This window comes from Ranitomeya variabilis, chromosome 1 (assembly GCF_051348905.1).
Source record: "Ranitomeya variabilis isolate aRanVar5 chromosome 1, aRanVar5.hap1, whole genome shotgun sequence".
In the NCBI taxonomy this organism is placed as follows: domain Eukaryota; kingdom Metazoa; phylum Chordata; class Amphibia; order Anura; family Dendrobatidae; genus Ranitomeya; species Ranitomeya variabilis.
This window is the reverse complement of record NC_135232.1, coordinates 12,358,937-12,382,103: the sequence shown is the minus strand read 5'-3', so window position 1 is coordinate 12,382,103 and position 23,167 is coordinate 12,358,937. Positions and strand designations below refer to the sequence as shown.

The 23,167-nt window shown below is 46.2% G+C and overlaps 1 protein-coding gene across 1 annotated transcript in view; it reads left to right on the top strand.

Annotated features, from left to right (window-relative positions):
• The first annotated feature begins 7,809 nt into the window (after nt 1-7,809).
• LOC143793519 (uncharacterized) overlaps nt 7,810-23,167 on the top strand; it is a 36,182-nt gene continuing 20,824 nt past the window's right edge. Inside the window, exon 1 of the mRNA XM_077280556.1 lies at nt 7,810-8,006. The gene's annotated coding sequence lies outside the window, so the exon portion shown is untranslated. The remainder of the gene's footprint in view (nt 8,007-23,167) is intronic.

The following is a 23,167-nucleotide window of genomic DNA, read 5'->3' as shown; positions in this document are numbered from 1 at the left end:
AAGCTGCAGTGTGTGAGGAAATAGGGGAGACACGAAGGGAAAAAATAAAGGCTGTCCTGAATAACTCGCTGGCTACGCAGTGAGGAGACTTGTCAGGGACTCCTCACAATCGTGTATGCTACATAGTGGCAGACAACAGAGAGAACAAGAGAGCACCACATGGGCCCGCCCTCCAGAAGCTGAAGGAGCAGGACGTGCTAGCGAAAGCTCCTGGATAATACACAATTACGGGAGATTTTGAGATTTAATGCAAAGGATTTCACCTCCCAAACTGCTTCCGCTGACTGCTGCCCACCCAGGGAGCCTTTGGTCTCCGGACCCCTTGGTGAGGAGGATCGGACTGAGGACCAAAACTTAGACTGTTAGTGCAGCGCCCCAGAGTCCTGGTCATTGCAGTACTGTCGCTCCGCCACTAAGGGGAGTGATGGTACGTCTGATTGCACTTAAGGAGTTCACCTGACCAGGTATCACAGTCACACTTTACACTTCACACTCTGGCCACCAGGAGGAGCAAAGGGTTCTATGTATTAGGCCACTCCTCACGCTTTGGTAAAACTGGGGGTTGGATAGGAAGTTAGAGAGAAGCTGACTGGGTTTTGCCCAGGCAACACCTAGTGAGAGAAGAGGTTGCTTGGGAAGATTCAGGGGGTTCCCTGTCAGGGGTGTGATCCTGACAGAGGCCTAGCGAAAGGACAGGTAGTTACGGAGCTGCGCCTGCTCTTCATTGCGGCGGCATCTTAAGAAAGGACACGAAGCGAGGTTTATTGTGGAGAAGTGAGAAAAGGGATCACAGCACAAAGGCGATAGAACCAGTAGGAGTTGTGCCCCGAGATCGGCAACATCCTACTGAGGCGCGTAGCCGGTGGACGGAACGCCGAGGAACTATTGGACTCTACGCATTACTTCAAACCAACGGCAGGGCAGTCAACTTTAGGTGGGCTGCCTCACCTTAATCACCTAATGAAGACAACGGAGGCAAATTGTGGGAGAGGGGCATCTCTAGGGTCCCTATAAAATAACTCCAGGCCTACCCCGTCATACGGGTGCGTCCTATCCATATCATCTGGGGGACGGAGAGAAAGAACAGAAACATACACGACAGTTGTGAGGACTATCCCGTGGTGCTCAGCAGGGAAGTACTACAACACCCAGGCGCTAGTGGGTAGGCACTAATTTCCACCTGTAAAGGGAACTCTGGCCGGACTCAGCCAGCCCTGTTAACAGTACTCTGGATTACGGATGGCGAAGCCTTCAGTAAAGAGGTAAAGAGACTGCAACCCTGTGTCCTCGTTATTTACTGCGACCTACACCGTCACTCACACCTTTTATTGGGCGCCCCTTAGCAGGGCCACGGACCGGGTCTGGCCACGGTGACATCCTCAGAACCGATAGACCCGGTACCGAGTACCCCGCCGTCCTGCGTCTGGGGGCCGCTCCATTAGCAGACACCATTTTAGACTTGCGGGAGCGCTTCCCGACGCCTACCTCTGCTCCTGTCTGGCTCCACGGCCAAAGATACCTGTCGCCACTTCACCGGAGGCAGTTACCTCTTCTTCACTGTGGACCGGAGGCGGTGAGAAGAGTGGTGGTGTGAGTGCCGCGGCCCCTGCAGCGCAGATAAACGGGGTCTCCCACCTTGTACACGGCAGTGCGATGCTAGTGAGAGCCCTGATATGTCTCTGCTCACCAGGAGCGGGGGGAGACTTGCTGAAGACCGGCGCTCGGTCTCTGTCCCTCTCCCCTTAGGAGCTATCACCATGGGAAGATCTGGGAGCTGGGCACTGTAAATAAGAATGGTGGGGCTGCCAATGTGCTCTGAATCCAACACTTGTGCGATGCCAAAGCCTGGAGGCGACTCCGACACTGCAATCTGATCAATATATCCCTCAGTTGGAGAGTCTGTTGTTTGTGTCCACATTGGGGCACCTGGAGAATCTTTCTCCATTACATGTGTCACAGCATATTCCATCAGGTGGCGCTATAGAGCTCAAGTCCTCTTTTTCTCTGAAGAAGCGATTTGCATATAGAGCATATTGCAGTCTTTGCTTTCATGATCCTGCTGATCTCGGCCTGGGACTCTGCTGCCACCTGGTGTCCGGGACAGGTATTACAGCCAGAGCTCTTCGCTGGCTAATAGGTGGACTGCTCTGGTAATATTCATTTCCTTTAACATGAGATAATCACCGCTGCAAAATATGAGACCGTGAGTCTTAGGCACCGACCATGTGAATCCCGATTATCGCTTATGTTCTACCCCCGTTCATATCATGTAGCCATCTAACTTCTGATTTTTGCTTCTTCATGGTCTTTAAAACTGACACCAAGCTAATGGTGACCTTGACATAATACTTGCCTGTATGGACCACTTGTATTGAGTCCCTTTTTTCAAATCAATTTTTAATAAAATATCTCCCGTTTTTCCTGCTGCGAATGTGGCCTACATTAAATTATTACTGAAACCAGATAAGGACCCTCTATCCCCCCAACTCATATAGGGCAATCTCGCTCTTTAATCCTGACATTAGAATCATATCCAATATAATAACCCACAGACTGGCTTCTGTTTTACCTCCCCTCATATCCCCAGTACAGGGGGGTTTATAAGAGGTCGCTCAGCCACTTTATCAGAAAAGTACTTTTGGTGCTGGATAACGTCCGTTCCTCAACTAACAACAGATTCCCCAGCGATCATCTCATTAGACGCGGAGAAGGTCTTTGATAACATTAATTGGGATTGGTTATACAAGGTCTTAGCAAAAATGTCTTTAACAGGCCCCTTCATTAATTACATTCACAACTTACACTCTTCTCCAAGGGCTCAGGTTTACTCTCCGGGTTTTTTGTGCACTCCCTTTCTCCTCAAAAAGGGAACCAGTTCAGGGTTGTCCATTGTCCCCCTCCTCTTCAACTTAGCGTTGGATCCCTTAGTCTGCATTTTATCGGATCCAAATACTTTTTCTGGGATCCAGTTTACCAAGAAATCAATTCAGGCGGCCTTGTTTGCGGATGACTTCATTCTGTTTATTCACATCAAAAAACACGGTGCATAAAGACCACAAATCGAGTATAATCCTTACATTCAAATCTTTATTGATAAAGTACAGAATCAAAAATTCTTAAAACAAGAACTACTGGACAGCACTCATCCAGGGACAGGATGCAACCAGCACATCCATTAGCTTCCTGAGGAAGTCTTGACGAAACGTGCGTTGGGGCAGCGGGGACGGCTTGTTACCGGCACATCGCCTTCTCATATTTAGTAAGTATGTCGCATTTCTCTGCTATGTTTGGATTGTGTGTTCCAGCGGTTTATTCTGGACCAGTTACTATGCACTAAGCACTTTATTTTTATTCGGTCTAAGATTGCTGCTAATGCATAGGACAGCACTGATAGATGTGAATTACAGTACCTATGTAGCTATAATTATACAGGGTTATCATGGTTTGTACTGACCTATACTGCTGGAAGAAATGCTGCAATAATTCTTTAAAAGGCTAATGGATGTTAATTGAAGGTTGATAATGTCTGTCATGTTGTCAGAGATGGCTGACAGGCACAGAGTGTCCGGAGAAGTATAACCACCTCCCCAGCACTGCTTTCAATATGAACAGATCAACCTCTGCATTATGGCCAACTTAAAAGACGTAACCTTGAGGTTGTCGAGAATGAGTTGGATGTTATCTCCTATGGGTGCCCCCTCATTATTGGTCCTGTACTCTGTAATGAAGTCTAATCTATTGGGGGTCCGCCCAGACATCATCTTTAAATATCGGAAGCAGCGGTTGGACGATGTGGAGATTCCTTGTAAGATTAGAGCAGGTTGGAGCTTGTTTAGGAGACAGATTATAAACAAAGAGTGAAGAGAAACTCTGTATAAAATCATGCCCGGGGCCATCTGTGCTTTCAATATGCCGCATTTTTCGGATTATAAGACGCACTTTTCTCCACCAAATTTTGGGGAAAAATCGGGGTGCATCTTACAATGCAGATAAACCTTACCGGCTGCAGGCTGGGAGGAGGGGGTGTTCGGATGTGCTGCGTGGCACTGCGGGTGTCTGGCGCTGCGGGTGTCTGTTGCTGCGGGTGTCCGGTGCTGCGGGTGTTTGGATGTGTGATGTGGTGCTGCGAGTGTTCGAATGTGTGGTGCTGCGGGTGTCCGGTGCTGCGGGTGTTCGGATGTGCGTTGCTGTGGGTGACCGGAGCTGTGGGTGTCTGGTGCTGCGGTTGTCTGGATGTGCGGTGCTGTGGGTGACTGGTGCTGCGGGTGACTGGTGCTGCGGGTGACTGGTGCTGTGGGTGACTGGTGCTGTGGGTGACTGGTGCTGCGGGTGTCTGGTGCTGCGGATGTCCAGTGCTGTGGGTGTCCGGTGCTGCGAGTGTTCAGATGTCTGGTGCTGCAGGTAACCGGTGCTGTGGGTGTCTGGTGCTGCAGGTTTCTGGATGTGCGGTGCGGTTCTGCGGGTGTCTGGTGCTGTGGGTGTCTGGTGCTGTGGGTGTCCGGTGCTGTGGGTGTCCGGTGCTGTGGGTGTCTGTTGCTGTGGGTGTCCGGTGCTGTGGGTGTCTGGTGCTGCGGGTGTCTGGATGTGCGGTGCGGTTCTGCGGGTGTCTGCTGCTGTGGGTGTCTGGTGCTGCAGGTGTCTAGTGCTGTGGGTGTCTGGTGCTGCGGGTGTTTGGATGTGTGGTGCAGCACACCATTGCGAGTGTCCGGTGCTCTGGGGGACTCTGCTGACATTTTGTGAAAGCCCAGAGCCCCCACAGTGACATGGTTTCCTATGCGGTGGACTCCGGGAAAATGGCTGCTGGGGGTGGCCATGCGCAGATGGAGATCTCTGCACCAAGATCTCGGGAGATGAGATCTCAGCGCTTATTACGCGTCTGGAGTAACGCAGATAATCCTAGCAAGTAGACGGGCCGTCCTCCCAAACTGCTGCGTACCTTGGTTATATTAGCCAAAGCACTGCTTCTTAAATATCGACTAGAACCAAATCCCCCCCACCCCCACCGCAGACCTGATGGCACAAGTGAAGCATTTCATGAAGGTGGAGCAGCCGGATGTCCTATGTCAGAAACACAAGCAGCCACATTCCTTATGACATGGAAGCAATTTATTGTGAATTGTTGCTCTTCTGGGAAAAAAAAGAACATGTTTGATCTCTTTCCTTCTACCGCCTGGTGTATACTAGAGGACCCCAAAACAACCTGGGACCCTTACACTAAAAGAAAGGGGGGGTGGAATCACTGGGTTTCTGTGTAGAATGGCCGTGTTGTCAGCTCGCTCACCTGCTCGGAGGGATGATGAAGGTTTAATTATAATACCAGCGAGATTCGGGAGAGTGGTTCTTCCTGGCCCGGTCCGTGTGCGGCCGTCGTTATCTTCTACACTCGGGATTGTTAATATGTTTTAGAAAAATTCCAATGAAAATGATTTTTTTTTAAATAAAGAGCGAGAGCGAAACAAAAAATGGGATCTGCCCTCTGTCTGCTGCACTGCGAGACCAGAAGGATCAGTGTTGTCACCATCATGTGATCAGGGTGGGGGAGAAGTGATGATGATGATGGAGGAAGATGATGATGGATGACTGATGGATGATGATGGATGAAGATGAGGATGGATGAAGATGATGGAAGATCATGATGGATGACGGATGGATGATGATGGATGAAGATGATGATGGATAAAGATGATGGAAGATAATGAGGATGATGATGGTGACTGGATGAGGATGATGATGTTTGAGAATGGATGAAGATGATGGATGAGGATGATGATGGATGAAGATGATGGGTGACTGATGATGGATGACTGATGGATGATGACGGTGGATGAGGATGGGTGATGATGGATGAGGATGATGATGTATGAGGATGGTGATGTTTGAAGATTATGATGATGGATGAGGATGATGATGGATGACTGATGGATGAAGATGATGATGAATGATGGATGGTGATGCTGGATGATGATGATGGATGATGATGTACAGTACAGACCAAAGGTTTGGACACACCTTCTCATTTAAAGATTTTTCTGTATTTTCATGACTATGAATATTGTACATTCACACTGAAGGCATCAAAACTATGAATTAACACATGTGGAATTATATACTTAGCAAAAAAGTGTGAAACAACTGAAATTATGTCTTATATTCTAGGTTCTTCAAAGTAGCCAGCTTTTGCTTTGATGACTGCTTTGCACACTCTTGGCATTCTCTTGATGAGCTTCAAGTGGTAGTCACCGGGAATGGTTTTCACTTCACAGGTGTGCCCTGTCAGGTTTAATAAGTGGGATTTCTTGCCTTATAATCCGAACATTTCTCTCCAGCTGAAAAACCTCACAGACCGAGAGAGGAAAATGTGTCCTAAGGGCTGTCCCACACGTCCAGATAATTCCGGTACCGGAATAAATCGGTACCGGAGTTATCCGTGTCCCTGGGAACTCACGTAGGCCATACGTGTGGCACACGTGTGCCGCCCGTATGGCGAGTGGGTACCACACGGAGCGTGTAGTACCCACGCGTGTGGTACCCTGCATCGTGCTGAAGCCGCGATTCATATGTTCCCTGCAGCAGCGTTTGCTGCAGAGAAAATATGAATAATAGTGTTTAAAATAAAGATCTATGTGTCCGCTGCCCCCCCCACCCCCTGTGCGCCCCCCGCTGTTCAGAAAATACTCACCCGCTCCCACGTTGGCTGTCGCTCCTTCCTGGTCTGGCCCCATCTTCTCCTGTATGCGGTCACGTGGGGCCGATCATTTGCAGTCATGAATATGTGGCTCCACCTCCCATAGGGGCGGAGCCGACTATTCATGATTGTAAATGAGCGGCCCCACGTGACCGCATACAGTAGAAGGAGCGGGGCAGAGAGGAAGCAGTGACAGCCAACGTGGGAGCGGGTGAGTATTTTCTGAACAGCGGGGGGCGCACAGGGGGTGGGAGGGCGGCGGACACATAGATCTTTATTTTAAACACTATTATTCATATTTTCTCTGCAGCAAACGCTGCTGCAGGGAACATATGAATCGCGGCTTCAGCACCATGTGAGGGGGACAGCGCTTACTGTAGCGCTGTCTCCTGCACGCCACACGGACTGCAAACCGAGAAGGTCCGTGTGTGGTCCGTGTTTTACACGGACCCATTGACTTTAATGGGTCCGTGTAATATGTGCGCTCCCACGAACACTGACATGTCTCCGTGTTTGGCACACGGAGACATGGTCCGCAAAAAATCAATGACATCTGAATAGATGCATTGATTTTTATGGGTCTACGTGTGTCAGTGTCTCCGGTACGTGAGGAAACTGTCACCTCACGTACCGGAGCCACTGACGTGTGAAACCGGCCTAACAGATGTAATATGCAAATTGCCTCTTCATAGAAAAAGAGGACTTACCTCTATAGCGCCACCTGTGGGAAGTAGCGATCCTACAAGTCACAATCAACCCTGTAACGAGTCTTGTAATAGGACTTAGGATAAAAGCCAAATCAGGGTCTCAGTTCACAGACCCCAGTCCGGAGCCTCTCACCTCGCCAAATCAGATCTCATGCTTCGCACTGACGAGGGCCAACAGCCCGAAACACCGAGTCTGCGAACTGAGACACTCTCGGTGTCACTGTCCATAAGGAGAAACGTTACCCCTGAGACTCCGAACAGAGGGGCTGTTACCACACAGCTGGCTACAATGATGGCTGATGACTACTGGTCACATGACCGTGACATCACCACAGGGCCTTCACCATTCTCTCCTGAGCCCCGCCCCCTGGTCACATGACGGTGACATCACCACAGGTCCTTCACCACTTCCGTCCTGAGCCCTGCCCCCTGGTCACATGACAGTGGCATCAGCACAGGTCCTTCACCACTTCCGTCCTGAGCTCCACCCCCTGATCACATGACAGTGACGTCACCACAGGTCCTTCAGCTCTCAGTGCAGCAGCTCCGTCCTGGTTGTGTGCAGCTCGTGTTCTCTGGTGTCAGCCAGCAGCAGATTTCCCGCCATTATTCCGGTGAGATTACAGGAGGGTTTGGTGGAGTTTTGGTGCTTGTGGTAAATCTGTGAGAGGAGAGTGTGGGGTGAGATCAGAGCTGTTCCTGTGGAGGCTCCTGCTCCATGTGACTGCGGCTCCTCAGTGTTGGGGACGGGCAGCATTGTATGGGGGATGTGCAGCGTCTGCTCCTCATCTCACGGCCCCGCTGGCGGTGTAGTTACCACGGTGACCGTCCTCTCCTGGCGGTGTAGTTACCACGGTGACCGTCCTCTGCTGACGATTGTGCCAGGCGTTATCAGAGATGTCATTAATAGACAATTATAGGAATGAAGAACTACGTATTAAATCCCCCTATTTCAGGTATTGTACATTATCCTATAGCCCCTAGAGAGGCTATGAGCTATTTTAACGGCTTGTGAGTCCCTATATCTCAGTGAATGTACTACTTACCCTGATAACTTCATGCCGACTCATGGACCACAGCCATTATTAGGATAATTTAATCAAACCTAACGGTTTAGCATCAGTGGCAGATAGGATAGATGTCCCTAAATAGGGCACTATCATAGATAGCGTTGAGCGATACCGTCCGATACTTGAAAGTATCGGTATCGGAAAGTATCGGCCGATACCAGCAAAGTGTCGGATCTAATCCGATACCCGATACCAATACAAGTCAATGGGACACCAAGTATCGGACGGTATCCTGTATGGTTCCCAGGGTCTGAAGGAGAGGAAACTCTCCTTCAGGCCCTGGGATCCATATCAATGTGTAAAAGAAAGAATTAAAATAAAAAATAGGGATATACTCACCCTCCGACGCAGCCTGGACTTTACCGCCGTAACAGGGAGCCGTTGTACCTAAGAATGCGCGCTTGAAGGGCCTTAGATGAGGTCACTGCGCTCTGATTGGTCCGTAGCGGTCGCGTGACCGCTACGTGACCAATCACAAAGCAGTGACGTGTTCTAAGGTATTTCAAGCGCTTGAAAGACCTTAGGTGACGTCATTGCTTTGTGATTGGTCGCGTAGCAGTCACGCGACCGCTACGGACCAATCAGAGCGCAGTGACCTCATCTAAGGCCCTTCAAGCGCGCATTCTTAGGTACAACGGCTCCCGGTTACGGCGGTAAAGTCCAGGAGCCGCCGGAGAGGTGAGTATATCCCTATTTTTTATTTTAATTCTTTATTTTACACATTGATATTAATCCCGATACCACAAAAGTATCGGATCTCGGTATCGGAATTCCGATACCCGCAAGTATCGGCCGATACCCGATACTTGCGGTATCGGAATGCTCAACACTAGTCATAGACTGAAATATATTTTTATAGGACCGAATTTGTATTTTTACAGTTTTAGTATCAGGATCCATCGGTCGTGGTTGGTGACGTCTTGTAGATGTGATCGGAGCCTTAGTTACAGGATCCATCGGTCGTGGTCGGTGACATCTTGTAGATGTGATCGGAGCCTTAGTTACAGGATCCATCGGTCGTGGTCGGTGACGTCTTGTAGATGTGATCAGAGCCTTAGTTACAGGATCCATCGGTCGTGGTCGGTGACATCTTGTAGATGTGATCGGAGCCTTAGTTACAGGATCCATCGGTCGTGGTCGGTGACATCTTGTAGATGTGATCGGAGCCTTAGTTACAGGATCCATCGGTCGTGGTCGGTGACATCTTGTAGATGTGATCGGAGCCTTAGTTACAGGATCCATCGGTCGTGGTCGGTGACATCTTGTAGATGTGATCGGAGCCTTAGTTACAGGATCCATCGGTCGTGGTCGGTGACATCTTGTAGATGTGATCGGAGCCTTAGTTACAGGATCCATCGGTCGTGGTCAGTGACGTCTTGTAGATGTGATCGGAGCCTTGGTTACAGGATCCATCGGTCGTGTTCGGTGACGTCTTGCAGATGTGATCGGAGCCTTAGTTACATGATCCATCGGTCGTGGTTGGTGACGTCTTGTAGATGTGATCGGAGCCTTAGTTACAGGATCCATCGGTTTTGGTCGGTGACATCTTGTAGATGTGATCAGAGTCTTAGTTACAGGATCCATCGGTTGTGGTTGGTGACGTCTTGTAGATGTGATCGGAGCCTTAGTTACAGGATCCATCAGTCGTGGTCGGTGTCGTCTTGTAGATGTGATCGGAGCCTTAGTTACAGGATCAATCGGTCGTGGTCGGTGATGTCTTGCAGATGTGATTGGAGCCTTAGTTACAGGATCCATCGGTTTTGGTCGGTGACATCTTGTAGATGTGATCAGAGTCTTAGTTACAGGATCCATCGGTTGTGGTTGGTGACGTCTTGTAGATGTGATCGGAGCCTTTGTTACAGGATCCATCGGTCGTGGTTGGTGACGTCTTGTAGATGTGATCGGAGCCTTAGTTACAGGATCCATCGGTCGTGGTCGGTGATGTCTTGCAGATGTGATTGGAGCCTTAGTTACAGGATCCATCGGTTTTGGTCGGTGACATCTTGTAGATGTGATCAGAGTCTTAGTTACAGGATCCATCGGTTGTGGTCGGTGACGTCTTGTAGATGTGATCGGAGCCTTAGTTACAGGACCCCTGGTTTTGGGGATCCTCGGCCATTCTTCCTTGCAGATCCTCTCCAGTTCCATCAGGTTGGATGGTGAATGTTGGTGGACAGCCATTTTCAGGTCTCCAGAGATGCATAATTGGGTTTAGGTCAGAGCTCCGGCTGGGCCAGTCAAGAATGGTCACAGAGTTGTTCTGAAGACACTCCTTTGTTATTTTACCTGTGTGCTTGGGGTCATTGTCTTGTTGGAAGGTGAACCTTTGGCCAAGTCTGAGGTCCAGAGCACTCTGAAAGAGGTTTTCATACAGGATATCTCTGTACTTGTCCGCATTCATATTTCCTTCAATGGCAACCAATTCTCCTGTCCCTGCAGCTGAAAAACACCCCATAGCATGATGCTGCCACCACCATGTTTCACTGTTGGGATTGTATTGGGCAGGTGATAAGCAGTTCCTGGTTTTCTCCACACATACCGCTTAGAATTATCACCAAAAAGGTCTATCTTCTTATTAGACCATAGAATCTTATTTCTCATAGACTGAGAGACCTTTTTTAGTAAACTCTATGCGGGCTTTCATATGTCTTGCACTGAGGAGAGGCTTCCGTTGGGCCACTCTGCCACAAAGGCCCGACTGGTGGAGGTCTGCAGTAATAGTTGACTTTGTGGAACTTTCTCCCATCTCCCTACTGCAATCAAGTCCTATCCGTTTAATTATGCACAGCTGGACTGTAGTGATGAGCGAGTGTACTCGTTGCTCGGGTGGTCTCCGGGTATTTGTTAGTGCTCGGAGATTTCATTTTCCTAGCCGCAGCTGCATGATTTATGACGGTTAAACAGCTTGATTACATGTGAGATTCCCTAGCAACCAGGCAACCCCCACATGTACTCAGGCTGGCTAGAAGCTGTAAATCAGGCAGCTGAATCAACAAAAACTAAATTTCCGAACACTAACAAATACTCGGAGATCACCCGAGCAACGAGTATACTCGCTCATCACTACTGGACTGCAATGAAGGAGTAGAACCATCTCAAGGAGGATCACAAGAAAATGGACAGCTTTTGACTTAAATATAAGTGTCTAAGCAAAGGGTCTGAATATTTATGACCATGGGATATTTCAGTTTTTCTTTTTTAATAAATATGCAAAAATTTCTTCATTTCTATTTTTTGTTTTCAGTCAAGATGGGGTGCAAAGTGTACATTAACCCCTTCCCGCCGCGGCCCTTTTTAGTTTTTGCGTTTTCGTTTTTCGATCCCCTCCTTCCCAAAGCCATAACTTTTTTAATTTTCCGTCAATATGGTCATATGAGGGCTTATTTTTTGTGGGACTAGTTGTACTTTTGAACGACACCATTGGTTTTACCATGTCTTGTAGTAGAAAATGGGAAAAAAATTCCAAGTGCGATGAACTTGCAAAAAAGTGCAATCCCACACTTGTTTTTTATTTGGCTTTTTTGCTAGGTTCACTAAATGCTAAAACTGACCTGTTATTATGATTCTCCAGGTCATTACGAGTTCATAGACACCTAATATGTCTAGGTTATTTTTTATCTAAGTGGTGAAAAAAAAATCAAAACTTTGCTAAAAAAAAAAAATGCGCCATTTTCCGATACCCGTAGCGTCTCCATTTTTTTGTGATCTGGGGTCAGGTGAGGGCTTATTTTTTGGGTACCGAGCTGACATTTTTAATGATACCACTTTTGTGCCGATACGTTCTTTTGATCGCCTGTTATTGCATTTTAATGCAATGTCGCAGCGACCAAAAAAACGTAATTCTGGCGTTTCAAATTTTTTTATGCCGTTTAGCGATCGGGTTAATTCTTTTTTTTTTTTATTTATAGATCGGGCAATTCTGAACTCTGCGATACCAAATATGTGTAGGTTTGATTTTTTTTTTTTTTTTATTGTTTTATTTTGGACGGGGCGAAAGGGGGTGATTTAAACATATATATATATATATATATATATATATATATATATATATATATATATATATATATATATATATATATATATATATATATATATATATATATATATATATATATATATATATTTTACTTTTGCCATTCTTCAATAGCCTCCATGGGAGGCTAGAAGATGACATAGCCTGATTGGCTCTGCTACATAGCAGCGGTCATCAGATTGCTGCTATGTAGCTGAAATGCAGGTGTGCTGTGAGCGCCGACCACAGGGGGGCGCTCACAGCAGGCCGGCATTAGTAACCATAGAGGTCTCAAGGACCTCTATGGTTACCATCCTGACGCATCGCCGACCCCCGATCATGTGACAGGGGTCGGCGATGCGCTCATTTCCGGCCGCGCGGCCAGAAGCGCCGGTTAAATGCCGCTGTCAGTGTTTGACAGCGGCATTTAACAGGTTAATAGCGGCGGGTGAATCACGATTTCACCCGCCGCTATTGTGCGCACATGTCAGCTGTACAAAACAGCTGACATGTTGCGACTTTAATGTGGGCTCACCGCCGGAGCCCACATCAAAGCAGGGGACCCGACACGCGCCGTAAGAACGGGGCATGTCGGGAAGGGGTTAATGAGGAAAAAAAAATGAACTTTTTTGAATTTACCAAATGGCTGCAATGAAAGAGTGAAAAATGTAAAGGGGTCTGAATACTTTCCATACCCACTGTAGTTACATCCCTGTGATCACGGGTCTGACTTACACTGTATGTGGTTACGATGATATTATAACCATCTGTATGAATGGTTAGTCCATATGCTATAAGTGTGATGTAACAAAAAGGTGCCTGGAATGTAGGATCTGTGAATCAACAATAGTAAAAAATCTCCGCATCCACACGACGACAATGTGTCAAACCAGAGACCATTGCTCCATACCAGGGCGTAGTGGGAGCTGCATTGGACTACGGTCCTGGGTAGGAGTTTGGAGCCCAGTCCTATACTTCTCATTGTCTCCTCGAGAAATCCCCAACTAACTTTCTCAAAAACTTTTTTTGACATCACTGGATATCAGAACTTGGAGGATTCATCAAGAGCTGTCACGGATCCCACCATGTTGACAGCAATATGTCACGAATTCCACCTATATGTCAGGGATCCCGTGGAGGATACCTTTATCATCCCTCACTACTCACACCAATTTATCATGAACTGGGGTTTTTGGTTGCCCCTGGTTCCTTCTGAAGGGGATTTATCTATATCCCACTTCCCAGTTCCGGATTGGAACTTGCAGCTCTCTGGCGCCCCCTTTACCCTCAGGTCAGATCAGATACTGCACCTAGGGTAATTAGTCGCCAGCAAGGCTGCCCACTATGTACTGGCTATTGGGCACGCTGCAGCGAGGGCGATATAACTACTCCCACACAGGTGGGAACAATAATTATCAACGTCGCCGGTCGCTACAGAGATTCCCAAGCGCACAGAACAAAGTATGCTGCCACCAGCGCCGATTTCCTAAGGATTAACGGGTCCAGAGCCAACCCAAATCAGTAGCGTAATTCACTTCAGAGGATGCGACAGTTCCTTTAAAGCATGAAGAGACAAGCTAGTAATTTTATATTTTACTGCATAAAAAGGTAGGCAGTGTTTACCAAGTATTAAAGGGAACCTGTCACCCCCAAAATGGAGGATAAGCTAAGCCCACCAGCATCAGGGGCTTATCTACAGTACTCTGGAATGCTGTAGATAAGCCCCCGATGTAACCTGAAAGGTAAGAAAAACAGGTTAGATTTTACTCACCCAGGGGTGGTCCCGGTTCTGTTCTGGTCAGATGGGAGTTGCAGTCCGGTCCGGGGCCTCCCATCTTCGTAGGATGATGTCCTCTTCTTCTCTTCATGCTGCAGCTGTGGTGCAGATGTACTTTATCTCCCTGTTGAGGGCAGAGCAAAGTACTGCAGTGTGCAGGCGCCGGGAAAGGTCAGAGCAGCCCGACACTGCGCACTGCAGTACTTTGCTCTTCTTTATAACATCTGAGGGCAGAGCAAATATATGTACAATGCAATTACAAATAAAAGAAGGATTCAAATTGAAAAAACACTTACATAGCATTCAGATCATTTCATATCATGGCTGGCAGTAGGCTGAGGAGTATACACACATCTAGATGCATATCACATCTATATAGCAGGAGGACCCCGGACACAAGGACATTGCAAGAATGCTGTCTCACTAAGTTATTCTAGCCCAGTGTTCCCCAACTCCAGTCCTCAAGAGCCACCAACAGGTCATGTTTTCAGGATTTCCTTAGCATTACACATGTGATGAAATTATTGCCTGTGAAGGTGATGCAATTATCACCTGGGCATTACTAAGGAAATCTTGAAAACATGACCTGTTGGTGGCTCTTGAGGACTGGAGTTGGGGAACACTGTTCTAGCCCAAAACCCAGGCACTCCCCCTCTGGTGACATCACTTAGAGGCTGACACCTCACCTTTACTTAGAGCTATGTTAGCTATTATGCATAACTTGCTGTGTGAACCTTGCATAAGTACGACACCATGCTCATGATGTTCCCCACGTCAGGGGCATTCTTTTAAGTGTGAACACGGAATAATTACGTAAACCGCTTACTGAGAAATCCGCATTTGCACTCGTTGCGTTTAGCTGCTAGCGCTTTCAGTGAGTGATAGAGCTATCGATGGACATCCGGAATATATAATTCTTATACTTCTAGCCAGTATCGGTGCCCATATATATCACATTAATAGAACAAAGAAATGCCTGCAGTTGGAAGTGGCTATGCCAGTTTTGGCTGGTATTGGTTGGGAGGAGGAAATGAGTAGTTTTCACAGAGAATGATATTTGCAGCTATGCCACAGAACTTCACTGATTTTAGTGAGGGTTTTGAATTACACACATACAAGCACCAGGCAGAGAGAGAAGAGTGGGGTCGGAATGGCCCGCAGCGTTGCTGGAAAAGCCATGCAGCCTTCTGAAACTAAACTCACAATATGACATTTTTTACATTATCGTGACAAGAGCAAACATTATTGTAATTCTATTATGCTCGGCATTACTTTTTACAGAAATATGTGGCCTAAGATAAACTTTGTAAAGTGGAATTTTAAATCCGCACTTGGGAGAGAGATGGGCCTAACATTGCTGGAAAATAAGGGTTTTTGACAGGTTTTGGCAAAACTAATATTTGAGCTTAGTTGGCTTGACTCTGGGAAAGGAAGTTCTTCAGATACCTTGCTCAATATGGGGCCAAAGCCTCAGAAAAGAACTTTGCAAAATTTATGAACGATGGATTCCTTTACTCGTTTTTCACAATAGTATCCAGTCCTTCATATATGAAATCCATCTTTAACCCCTTTGTGACATTATTGCGCATGTCACTTTTCTCCCTTTGATGTGTGTTCTGGCAGTGAGCCCACATCTTTCCTGGCACATGTCAGCCGACACGCCCGGAACAGCCACGGGTAGATGTCGAATAACCCATTAAATGCCACTGTCAAACTCTGACAGCGGCATTTAACGCGTGCTTCCAACCATCGGGCCAGAAATCCGCCCATCAGTGACCCCCGTCATGTGATTGTGGGTTACCGATGGGTTGCCATGACAACCAGCGGTCTCCTGGAGGCCTCTATGCTTGTCACTGCCGGCTTGCTCTGAGCGCCGCCCGTTGTTCGGCGCTCATAGCAAGTCAGCAATTCTGCTACATACAGGCGATCTGATCATCGCTTCTATGTACCAGAGCCGATCGGGTTATGGCAGGTTATAGTCTCCCATGGAGGCTATTGAATTATGGCAAAAGTAAAAAAAAAAAAAATAAATTGTTTTTTAAAAAAACATAAAGGATTAAATCACCCCCCTTTAGCCGCATTCAAAATAAAATAATAATAAAAAATCAAACATACACATAAAAAGATACAAAAGATCGTATCTGCACCAAAATGGTATTCTTAAAACCGTCAGCTCAGCACGCAAAAAAATAAGCCATCACCCAACTCGAGATCACGATAAATGGAGACGCTACGGGTATCGGAAAATGGCGCATTTTTTAAATCTTTATGAACAAACATTGGATTTTTTTTTTCACCATTTAAATAAAAAAGAATCTAGACTTGTTTGGTGTCTGTGAACTTGTAATAACTTGGGAAATCATAGTGGCAGGTTAGTTTTAGCATTTGGTGAACATGGTACAAAAAAAATCCAAAAAAACGTTGTGGAATTGCACTTTTTTTTGGCAATTTTACCGCAGTTGGAATTTTTTTCCCATTTTTGAGTACATGATATGGTAAAACTAATGGTGTCGTTCAAAGGTATAACTCGTCCCACAAAAAACAAGCCCTCACATGGCCATATTGATGGAAAAAGAATAAAGTTATGGCTCTGGGAAGAAGAGGAGCGAAAAACAGAAGCGCAAAAACGAAAAAGGGCAAGGTCTTGAAGGGGTTAAAGAGGAGACCAATTTCTTATGCAGAGGTTCTGTTAGATAGTTAGTGAATTTTATTATTGTAATGTGTTTGAGACATGATTTTGATTAGGATGTTGTTAATCATGGATGTTCATGTTTGCGGAGGAAATGAGAGACCGAATATATGACCCAAGATGTCGGCCAAGAGTGACTCTACTGAGCCAGCTTTGCTTTTGCCTCCTTATTCAGTAAAGCATTTTTTCAGGTTTTCTCTGTATTTTCTGATCCAAAATGATTGGGATTTTATCTCTCACCTTTCCCCTGCCGATGTGTCAGAAGGGGCTCTATTGTTGATGCCCTATAAATTTGATAATTGCCCTCTACCCAAAGGCTTCTCCGACCTCAACTGTTTAAGGCAAGACCTATGCGCTGTAATGATTCCCCCAAGGGTACATTTTATGTCCTTCCATGTGTCCTCAGCATTGTAGGAATTTTTTCCTTTTTTTTTGGAAGTGCATCTGAACAGCAAGGTGGATTGCTGTTGAGGGGAGATAGAGAAAAAAAAAAAAATCTATAAATCTTCAGCACAGCGAGTGTGAGCGAGCTGAGTGTGACCTGAGCGTAAGTGTGAACGGCGGTAAGTGTGACTTGTGATTCAGTGACTTTGGAATCAGGGAGTTTCCAAGGGAGGAATTGCTTCTGTTTTTTTTTTTTTTTTTTTTGGTTTAATTAATACTTTGTATTTATTTTTAATTAACGTTTCTGTGTGCTGCAATCCCCATTAGGAAATGTGCTCCACAATTGTTAATGCCATCCAGTGTACATCTTGCCACATGTATGCAGTCCTTGACCAGCCGGTCGAGGGTGCATACTGCTGTGCGAGATGTGAGCACATTGTGCATTTGGAACCCCAGATACTGGATCTAAGTGTGCAGCTGGCAACACTGAGATCCATAGACAATATGGAGAGGAGTCTTCTGCTCACAGAGCAGACGCTCAATGGGATAGATGAGGAGGGGGATGGTAGGATGGAGCTGCAGGACAGTGTGGCAGTTAGCTGGGTGACAGATAGAAGGCGGGGTAGAGGGAAGAGTGCCAGGGAGGCTAGTCCTGATCTGGCACACCCCAATAAGTTTGCTAAGTTGGCAGATGAGGGGGGTGCCAGTACAGGGGTAGCACTGCTGCAGCCAGGCATGTCCTCTGAAAGCCGGAGGAGTGACTGCTCCAGTAAGGAGGGAAAAAGGAGAGCAGGGCAGGCCAGACAGGTGCTGGTAGTGGGGGACTCAATTATTAGGGGAACAGATAGGGCAATCTGTCACAAAGACAGGGATCGTCGGACGGTGTGCTGCCTACCTGGCGCTCGAGTCCGACACATCGCTGATCGGGTGGACAGATTACTGGGAGGGGCTGGCGAGGACCCAGCGGTCATGGTGCACATTGGCACAAATGACAAAGTTAGAGGTAGGTGGAAGGTCCTTAAAGATGATTTCAGGGAATTAGGCTGCAAGCTGAAAGCAAGGACCTCCAACGTGGTATTTTCCGAAATACTGCCTGTACCACGTGCCACGCCAGAGAGGCAACGGGAGATTAGGGAGGTTAATAAGTGGCTCAAGAATTGGTGTAGGAAGGAGGGGTTTGGGTTCCTGCAGAACTGGGCCGACTTCTCAGTTGGCTACAGGTTCTACGCTAGGGACGGGCTGCACCTCAATGGGGAAGGGGCAGCTGTGCTGGGGGAGAAAATGGTTAGAAGGTTGGAGGAGTGTTTAAACTAGGGATTGGGGGGGAGGGTATTCATTTTATAGGAGGGGAAGATAGTGCAGATAGAGACCTGGGCACAAATGAGGAAGTTGGGGGTGGCGGTGGCATGGGGGGTGGGGTTAGAACAGTTAGTAATTTAAGAAAGAGTAGAGGTACAGAGAGTAACATCAAGTGCATGTATACTAATGCCAGAAGCCTCGCCAACAAAATGGATGAATTAGAACTAATGTTGTTGGAGCATAATTATGACATGGTGGGGATATCTGAGACGTGGCTGGATGAGAGCCATGACTGGGCTGTTAACTTGCAGGGCTATAGTCTGTTCAGAAATGACCGTACAGATAAGCGAGGGGGTGGGGTGTGTCTGTATGTAACATCGTCCTTAAAACCCATCCTGCGTGATAATATAGGTGAATCTAATGAAAATGTGGAGTCCCTGTGGGTGGAGATAAGGGGAGGGGGAAAACATAATAAATTACTGATAGGGGTTTGTTATAAATCTCCAAAACTAATGGAAGCAATGGAGAATATCCTCGTAAAGCAAATAGATGAAGCTGCGACTCAAGGAGAAGTCATCATTATGGGGGACTTCAACTACCTTGAAATAGATTGGGGAACCGAAACCTGCAGTTCCAGCAAAGGTGATCGGTGTCTGACAACTATGAGAGACAATTACCTCTGACAACTGGTTCAGGACCCAACAAGGAGGGGGGCACTGCTAGACCTAATATTAACCAACAGGCCAGACCGCATATCAAATATAAGGGTTGGGGGTCACTTGGGGAATAGTGATCACAAAATAATAAGTTTTCATGTAACCTTTAATAAGATGGGTAGTAGAGGGGTGACAAGGACACTAAACTTCAGGAGGGCAAATTTCCAACGAATGAGAGATGATCTTGGTGCAATTAACTGGGACGATATCCTGAGACATAAAAGTACACAAAGAAAATGGGAGACGTTTATTAGCATCCTGGATAAGACCTGTGCACAGTATATACCGTATGGGAATAAACCTACTAGAAATAGGAGGAAACCAATATGGCTAAATAGAGCTGTAAGGGGCGCAATAAGGGACAAAAAGAAAGCATTTAGAGAATTAAAGGAAGTAGGTAGTGAGGAGGCATTAAATAAATACAGAAAATTAAATAAATTCTGTAAAAAGCAAATCAAGGCAGCAAAGATTGAGACAGAGAGACTCATTGCCAGAGAGAGTAAAAATAATCCCAAAATATTCTTTAACTATATAAATAGTAAGAAACTAAAAAATGAAAGTGTTGGCCCCCTTAAAAATAGTCTGGGTGAAATGGTGGATGAGGATGAGGAAAAAGCCAATATGCTAAATGACTTTTTTTCATCAGTATTTACAAAAGAAAATCCCATGGCAGCCAATATGACTAGTGATAAAAATTCCCCATTAAGTGTCACCTGCTTAACCCAGCAGGAAGTACGGCGGCGTCTAAAAATAACTAAAATTGACAAATCTCCGGGCCCGGATGGGATACACCCCCGAGTACTGCAGGAACTAAGTACAGTCATTGATAGACCATTATTTTTAATCTTTAAAGACTCCATAATAACAGGGTCTGTACCACAGGACTGGCGTATAGCAAATGTGGTGCCAATATTCAAAAAAGGGGCAAAAACTGAACTCGGTAATTATAGGCCAGTAAGCTTAACCTCTACTGTGGGTAAAATCCTGGAGGGCATTCTAAGGGATGCTATACTGGAGTATCTGAAGAGGAATAACCTTATGACCCAGTATCAGCACGGGTTTACTAGGGACCGTTCATGTCAGACTAATTTGATCAGCTTCTATGAAGAGGTAAGTTCCGGACTGGACCAAGGGAACCCAGTGGACGTAGTATATATGGACTTTTCCAAAGCTTTTGATACGGTGCCACACAAAAGGTTGTTACATAAAATGAGAGTAATGGGGATAGGGGAAAATATGTGTAAGTGGGTTGAGAGCTGGCTCAGGGATAGGAAACAAAGGGTGGTTATTAATGGAGCACACTCGGACTGGGTCACGGTTAGCAGTGGGGTACCACAGGGGTCAGTATTGGGCCCTCTTCTTTTTAACATATTTATTAATGACCTTGTAGGGGGCATTCAGAGTAGAATTTCAATATTTGCAGATGACACTAAACTCTGCAGGGTAATCAATACAGGGGAGGACAATTTTATATTACAGGATGATTTATGTAAACTAGAAGCTTGGGCTGATAAATGGCAAATGAGCTTTAATGGGGATAAATGTAAGGTCATGCACTTGGGTAGAAGTAATAAGATGTATAACTATGTGCTTAATTCTAAAACTCTGGGCAAAACCGTCAATGAAAAAGACCTGGGTGTATGGGTGGATGACAAACTCATATTCAGTGGCCAGTGTCAGGCAGCTGCTACAAAGGCAAATAAAATAATGGGATGTATTAAAAGAGGCATAGATGCTCATGAGAACATAATTTTACCTCTATACAAGTCACTAGTTTGACCACACTTAGAATACTGTGCACAGTTCTGGTCTCCGGTGTATAAGAAAGACATAGCTGAACTGGAGCGGGTGCAGAGAAGAGCGACCAAGGTTATTAGAGGACTGGGGGGTCTGCAATACCAAGATAGGTTATTACACTTGGGGCTATTTAGTTTGGAAAAACGAAGACTAAGGGTGATCTTATTTTAATGTATAAATATATGAGGGGACAGTACAAAGACCTTTCTGATGATCTTTTTAATTATAGACCTGAGACAGGGACAAGGGGGCATCCTCTACGTCTGGAGGAAAGAAGGTTTAAGCATAATAACAGATAAAGAAAAAACCTAGCACTCAACTTGATGCGTGTGTGAACTTTTATTTGTAGTACCCAATAAACGTTTCGGTCCCACATATGGACCTTCATCAGTTACTACAGGTGAAAAAACCAAAGTAATATAACAAAAATAATATAAACAACAAAAGTATATACATAGATGAAATTCAGATATAGTGCGGCATCAATGAGGTAGCAGGTCAAGTAAATAGGCGAAAGTACATGCTGAAGAGAACCGTGCGATATATAAAGGCATTATCTATCCACTAGGTGAGATATAAGAAGGTGGTAATGTGAGACACGTACCGTACTATGGTGAGGCCTGGGCATAAGAGACAGAAATGTCTCGGGGCACACATACATGCAGCGTCTATAAGTCACATAAGGGGTAAGTTAGGAGCGTGACTAAAGATGCTGTATTGTGAAAAAATACCCGTGTAGAGATACCTTATCAAAGCGCTGAACTGATGAGAATGCTAGGGGTAAAGAAAACATAGGGTGAGCGCCATAATAGAAAGGGCTGTATGGGAGTGGTGTAAGGCAGCGCAAACTAAACATTACCTGGTGGCGGCCAGACGTGATGTGCCGTGGTCAGACGCGGTTTCCGCCGCTGGTCTGATGTGGGGGTGTGAGAGCCGCTACTAAATAGGCCTGGGGAGTGTCCCTTTTGGCGCTTTACACCAATGCAAATTAGCGCTCGTAGTACCGGAAGTGACCTCATGAATGTGTCTGTCAAGCATGTGTGCGGCTGAGAAGCCGGCACACCAGCATGACAGGGGCCGGCGGAAGTGACGTATCTCCGTGTAGCTGTTCCTAGGGAACATGCTGCGGTCAACTAAGTTCCACCCAGTAGAATTGTCTCTCAGTGCTGAAGATAGAAAGAGGGGCGGTGCCTAACGGAGATCCTGTATGTGGTGAAGGAGCTCCGAGGTTTATGCCGGTATTCAGTGCTGGATTCGGCCATATAAGTTGTAGGAATGGTGAAAGAGGAAGAAGAGCTTGATCCAGTGCGGTCATAGAGTGGTAGAAGTGACTTCAGTATAAACGGCTCTAATAATAGAGAAAGAGCACAATTACACACATGGCATATATGACATGTAAATGCAACCACTTAATACTGGAACTTCGCCTGTGTGCAAGGAGAATGACATGGTATAATGGTACATATGTTTAAACAATGAGAGAACAGCATTATATACAATGTAAGACCATGTGAAGTGAACACAGGGGGCAAGGTTACAATGTCAAACATTTATAAGGTTGCCAACCTCATCAAGGGAACCACTAAATGTCCGCTTTGCTGTGGATGAGAAGTTTAAACAAAGATATATAAAAAAAAACAAATGTCACTGATCAAATAGGGGATTCAGATAAATGAAGCCAAGTCGTACTCCCTATTGAGACCCAACGGATGGAGAGTCTCCAAAGTGTGAATCCAGTAGGCCTCTCTACGTTTTAAACGGGCCACACGATCCCCACCCCGTCTCATAGGGGGGATGTGCTCAATTACTTGGAACCGTAATTGTGAGATATTGTGACCCTGAGTATTAAAGTGTGACGGGATGGGTAGTAGAAGATGTTTGCAGCGAACCGTGGACTTATGTTTCGAGATCCGATCGCGTATGGGTTGTGTGGTCTCTCCTACATATAGGAGACCACATGGGCATTTTATCAGGTATATGACCCATGAGGAGGAACAGGTAAAGTAGTCAGGGATGTGAAATATTTTACCA